The following is a 6,164-nucleotide window of genomic DNA, read 5'->3' on the forward strand; positions in this document are numbered from 1 at the left end:
GGTTCCAGGACGCCCTCCCAGGAACCCGGTAGCAGGGCGGCCGCAGCGTCTCGCGCCACCCAACCGTCCGCCGGCCGGCGGCCGGCGCTAAGTGGCCTGCGGGGGACGTGCCCCCACTGTGGGGCGGGCGCCCAGCCTGGTGTCTTCTCTGAGGCCCCGTGGCTGCTTTTCCCCCCCGCAAGGGGAGAGCCACGGAGGTGGGGACCGCCTCCTCGTGGGGACGTACACCCAGCTCTCCACGTCGGATTCCGGGGCTCTCTGTCCTGCCAGAAGGCCCAGCTGGCCTGCGGGTCCTTAGAGTGGCAAAAACATCCGAAAACTGAGATTGAGGGTCCGGTGGTTGTCTGCACTTTTGTGCTGGGCACCCCAGGGAGGCCCGGGGGCTGGCTGGACAACGCGGTCTGCTGGGCAGGGGGGGGGGTTTGGAGGAGCAACTGATGCCCTTTGCACTTTGGGTAGCAAGTGTCTGAGGTGTCTCTGAGCCCTGCGCCATGTCGGGGGGTGGGGTGGGGGGGTGGGTGGTCGGGGGGGGGGGTGGAGGAGCAGGAGGAGGAGGAGGAGGAGGTGGGAAGGGCCGTGGCCTGCAGTCGTGTTCCCGGGGTGGCTTCTTCCACAGGCTGCTTGGCCTGGGCTCCCTGCACCTGGGCCTTTGGAGGACTGGCCCTGTGCTTGCCAACGCTTCCCCTGCAGGGACCCAGAGCTGGGAGGTTGCATCTCTCAGCCCTGGGTGGGGCAGAGCCCCAGCGGGCCATGCCCACAACCTCTCTCAGCACGGGTCCCCCAGAAGGCTCCTTTGGGACCAGGATTCTCTTGCGGGTGACTCTTTAAGGTCTGGCCCCTGGATGGAGGGGCACCAGGAGTAGAGGAGCAGGAAGGGGAAGGGGGTGGCCATGCGAGGGGACACTTTCAGGCCAAGTCCCAGCTTCAGCCTGATCCTCCTGGGAACCCCGGGGTGTACGTCACACCTCCTGGTTGTCCCGCTCTGAGACAAGGAGCCGGGCTTCGCATTCCCCCAGCAGCCAGTCATGGGCTGAGGACACCTGGGGCGTTGGGAACTCCCTGGCTTCTCCTTGGCTTAACATCTGGAGCTGCTTGTGAATCGTGCCGCCGCACACACCCGAGTGCAGGTGTCTCCTGCACAGACTGCGGGCCTCGCTCTTCTGAATGCCGCTAGCTCGCCACCCACCCACGGGTGAACCTGGTCAGGGTACTTTCTCTCGGGGGCAGACTCTGATCCTGGCGGGCTACCGGTGTCTCTGTTTGCTCGTTTCTTTCTTCCATTTCGGGAAAGGCTTCCTTACTGGGTGTGGAAATCTCCTATGCCTTTCCTCGCCTATTCTGTCAGCTTTAAAATTCTCTTTCAGTTGCCACCCTCACAGATGGATTAGGAAAGTCTTTCCGGTGCACTCATTAGTGAAATGACCTCAATAAAGCTGGAATCCAATATCTAATCGCCGATTTTTAGCGAGTCCACACGCCAGGGTGGTCGGGGTCCAATGCAGCCCCGGCCAGGCCCAGGCCCCTTGGACTGGGCCACAGGAGGACACAGAGGAGGGTCCCGGCCCCCACGGTCGCGTTGCCAGCAGTTCTCCAAGGGCTTGGGCATTTTCCAGAGGTAGGAGATGGAGGGGACTGATTTCTTCAGCGCCCCACAAACCACGCCACCCCACCCATGGGACACATCCCTAGAGAGAGAGAGAGACGCCCCATACACTTGCTCCCCTCCCCCATGCGCTGTGCCCCAGCCCAGGCCCAGGGGAATAGGCGGCAGCCCACCCACAGGGTGGGGGGCGGAGCTGAAAGGGGTTGTCGGGGAGGGCGGCCCCTGCCTGGGGTCAAAGGGCGGGCGACCCGCGCGTGCGCAATCGGCGGGCAATCGGTGGCGGCGGCGGTGGGGGCGGCCACGAGCTGGGGGTGGGCCAGGCGAGGAGAGGAAGGGGGCTGGAAGGTCTCCACCTTGGCGAGTCCAGCCGTGGAGGCGCATCTTGTGTGAGTGTGAGTGAGTGAGTGTGAGTGTGAGTGTGAGTGTGTGTGTGTGTGTGTGTGTGTGTGTGTATAGAGAGACAGCCCCCCACCCCGGCCCACCGTTCCCTGCCCGCCCCGCCCCGCCCCGCCTGTCACCCCCGTCCCTCGGAGCCCGCCGGACCCGGCCGGTGAACTCAACAGGTACGCCCGGTGCGGGTCAGCGCTGGCGCCGGGCCTGGGGCGGGAGGAGGCGGCGGGGAAGCGCAGAGAGGCTCGGCTTTTGAGCGGGGCAGGGGCGCCCTCCACCGTCTAGGGCCACACCGCCCTGAACGCGCCCGATCTCGTCTGGTCTCGGAAGCTAAGCAGGGTCGGGCCTGGTTAGTACTTGGATGGGAGACCGCCTGGGAATACCGGGTGCCGTAGGCTTCTTTTTTTTTTTTTTTTGTTTTGCCTCTTGTTCTGTCCCCTCTCTGGGAGCCAGGCGGCGGCCCGGGGCGGGGGTCACCCCCACCCTCAGCGCCCGCCGCGGTGCCTGGTGCCCCAGCCCGCACCGTGGGGCCTCCTTTTGTCCCAAGCCGCGACACCGCCGTCACGCGGCAGCATGCGTGGCTTCTGGACTGTCAGGTCTCAGACCAAAGGTCTGCTCTGTGGGAACCGACACGCTGGAGGAAACCTTGAGAGTCTGAGAGGGGAGGGAGTTCCAGAAGAAGGCCAGGATGTCATTTTGAGGGAGTATGTGACCAGAACTCGTCCCGTTGCTTTTGGGGTTCTATGGGCTACACGTAGGAATCTTTGGTGGCGGCCATCGCTAAGTGGCCTGCGGGGGACGTGCCCCCGCTGTGCCGTGGGCGCCCAGCCTGGTGTCTTCTCTGAGGCCCCGCGGCTGCTTTTCCCCCCGCAAGGGGAGAGCCGCGGAGGTGGGGACCGCCTCCTCGTGGGGACGTACACCCAGCTCTGCACATCGGATTCCGTGGTTCTCTGTCCTGCCAGAAGGCCCAGCTGGCCTGGGGGTCCTTAGAGTGGCAAGTACATCTGAAAACTGAGATTGAGGGTCCGGTGGATGTGGCTGCTTGGCCTGGGCTCCCTGCACCTGGGCCTTTGGAGGACTGGCCCTGTGCTTGCCAACGCTTCCCCTGCAGGGACCCAGAGCTGGGAGGTTGCATCTCTCAGCCCTGGGTCAGGCAGAGCCCCAGCGGGCCATGCCCACAACCTCTCTCAGCACGGGTCCCCCAGAAGGCTCTTTTGGGACCAGGAATCTCTTGCGGGTGACTCTTTAAGGTCTGGTCCCTGGATGGAGGGGCACCAGGAGTAGAGGAGCAGGAAGGGGAAGGGGGTGGCCATGCGAGGGGACACTTTCAGGCCAAGTCCCAGCTTCAGCCTGATCCTCCTGGGAACCCCGCTCTGAGACAAGGAGCCGGGCTTCGCATTCCCACAGCAGCCAGTCGTGGGCTGAGGACACCTGGGGGGTTGGGAACTCCCTGGCTTCTCCTTGGCTTAACATCTGGAGCTGCTTGTGAATTGTGCCGCCACACACACCCAAGTGCCGGTGTCTTCCGCACAGACTGCGGGCCTCGCTCTTCTGAATGCCGCCAGCTCGCGACCCACCCACAGGTGAACCTGGTCAGGGTACTTTCTCTCAGGGGCAGACTCTGATCCGGCGGGCTAACTGTGTCTCTGTTTGCTCGTTTCTTTCTTCCATTTCGGGAAAGTCTTCCTTGCTGGGTGTGGAAATCTCCTATGCCTTCCCTCGCCTATTCTGTCAGCTTTAAAATTCTCTTTCAGTTGCCACCCTCAGAGATGGATTAGGAAACTCTTTCCGGTGCACTCATTAGTGAAATGACCTCAATGAAGCTGGAATCCAATATCTAATCGCCGATTTTTAGCGAGTCCACACGCCAGGGTGGTCGGGGTCCAATGCAGCCCCGGCCAGGCCCAGGCCCCTTGGACCGGGCCACAGGAGGACACAGAGGAGGGTCCCAGCCCCCAGGAAGCGGTGCCAGCAGTTCTCCACGGGCTTGGGCGTTTTCCAGAGGTAGGAGATGGAGGGGACTGATTTCTTCAGCGCCCCACAAACCACGCCACCCCACCCCACCCATGGGACACATCCCCAGAGAGAGTCCCCATACACTGGCTCCCCTCCCCCTTGCGCTGTGCCCCAGCCCTGGCCCGGGGGAATAGGCGGCAGCCCACCCACAGGGCGAGGGGGCGCGCAGCTGAAAGGGGTTGTGGGGGAGGGCGGCCCCTGGCTGGGGTCAAAGGGCGAGCATCTGGCGTGGCGCGCTGTGCGCAGTCAGTGGTGGCGACGGGCTGGGGGTGGGCAGCGGGTAGGTGATGGAGGCCGGGGGAGGAGACGAGGGGGGCTGGAAGGGCTCCACCTTGGCGAGTCCAGCCATGGAGGCGCATCTTGTGTTAGTGTGAGTGTGTGTGTGTGTATAGAGAGACAGCCCCCCACCCTGCCCCGCCCCGCCCATCACCCCCTTCCTTCCCTGGGAGCCCACGGGGCCTGGGGCGGGAGGAGGCGGCGGGGAAGCACAGAGGGTGGCCACACCACCCTGAACGCCCCGTATCTCGTCTGGTCTTGGAAGCTAAGCAGGGTTCGGCCATCGTTAGTACCTGGATGGGAGACCGCCTGGGCATACCGGGTGCCACAGGCTTCTTCTTCTTCTTCTTCTTTTTTTTGCCTCTTGTTCTGTCCCCTTTCTGGGAGCGCAGCAGCGGCCGGGGTGGGGGTGACCCCCACCCTCGGCGCCCGCCGTGGTGCCTGGCGCGCCAGCCCTCACCGTGGGGCCTCCTCTTGTCCCAAGCCGCGACACCGCTGCCACGCGGCAGCATGCGTGGCATCTGGACTCTCAGGTCTCAGACCAAAAGTCTGGCACCCTGTCTGACCGTCCCCCATGGGTGTGTGGACACAGCCAGATCCACACCGCGCCCTGCCTGCCCGTCTCCGGTGGGTGTGTGGACACAGCCAGATCTACACAGCGCCCTGCCTGCCCGTCTCCGGTGGGTGAGTGGACACAGCCACATCCACACAGCACCCTTTCTGGCCAGATCCAAACAGCACACTCTCTGCCCGTCTCCCGTGGGTGTGTTGACACAGCCACATCCACACAGCACCCTTCCTGCCCGTCTCCCATGGGTGAGTGGACACAGCCAGATCCACACCGCGCCCTGCCTGCCCATCTCCGGTGGGTGTGTGGACACAGCCAGATCCACACAGCGCCCTGCCTGCCCGTCTCCGGTGGGTGAGTGGACACAGCCACATCCACACAGCACCCTTTCTGACCATCTCCCATGGATGTGTGGACACAGCATGTTCCACACAGCGCCCTGCCTGCCCATCTGCCATGGGTGAGTGGACAGAGCCAGATCCACATAGCGCCCTCTCTGCCCGTCTCCCGTGCGTGAGTGGACACAGCCACATCCACACAGCGCCCTGCCTGCCCATCTACCGTGGGTCAGTGGAAACAGCCAGATCTACACTGCGCCCTGCCTGCTCATCTCCCGTGGGTGAGTGGACACAGCCACATCCACACTGCAACCTGCCATCCCGTCTCCCGTGGGTGTGTGGACACGGCAAGATCCACACTGCGCCCTGCCTCCCCGTCTCCCGTGGCTGCGTGGACACGGCAAGATCGACACTGCGCCCTGCCTCCCTGTCTCCTGTGGGTGAGTGGACACAGCCAGTTCCACACAGCGCCCTGCCTGACCATATCCCATGGGTAAGTGGACACACCCAGATCCAAACAGCGCCCTGCCTTCCCGTCTCCATTGGGTGTGTGGACAAAGCCAGATCCACACAGAGCTCTGCCTGCCCATCACCCATGGGTGAGTGGACACAGTCAGATCCACACTGCGCCCTGCCTGCCCGTCTCCCGTGGGTGAGTGGAAACAGCAGGATCCACACTGCGCGCTGCCTGCCCATCTCCAGTGGGTGAGTGGACAGAGCCAGATACACACGGCGCCCAGCCTGCCCGTCTCCCATTGGTGAGTGGACACAGCCACATCCACAAAGCACCTTGCCTTACCATCTCCCATGGGTGTGTGGACACAGCAAGTTCCACACTGCGCTCTGCCTGCCCGTCTCCCGTGGGTGAGTGGACACAGCCACATCCACACTGCGCCCTGCCTCCCGTTTACCGTGGGTGTGTGGACACCAGTTCCACACTGCACCCTGTCTGCCCGACACCCCTGGGTGAGTG

At 63.9% G+C, this 6,164-nt stretch overlaps 1 non-coding gene across 1 annotated transcript; it reads left to right on the forward strand.

Moving 5' to 3' along the window:
• Window positions 1-2,272: 2,272 nt before the first annotated feature.
• Window positions 2,273-2,391, forward strand: LOC142863379 (5S ribosomal RNA). Its single transcript, XR_012914154.1, has one exon. It is a non-coding gene; the product is annotated as a 5S ribosomal RNA (ribosomal RNA).
• Window positions 2,392-6,164: the final 3,773 nt, after the last annotated feature.

Source organism: Microcebus murinus, chromosome 21 (assembly GCF_040939455.1).
Source record: "Microcebus murinus isolate Inina chromosome 21, M.murinus_Inina_mat1.0, whole genome shotgun sequence".
NCBI lineage: Eukaryota > Metazoa > Chordata > Mammalia > Primates > Cheirogaleidae > Microcebus > Microcebus murinus.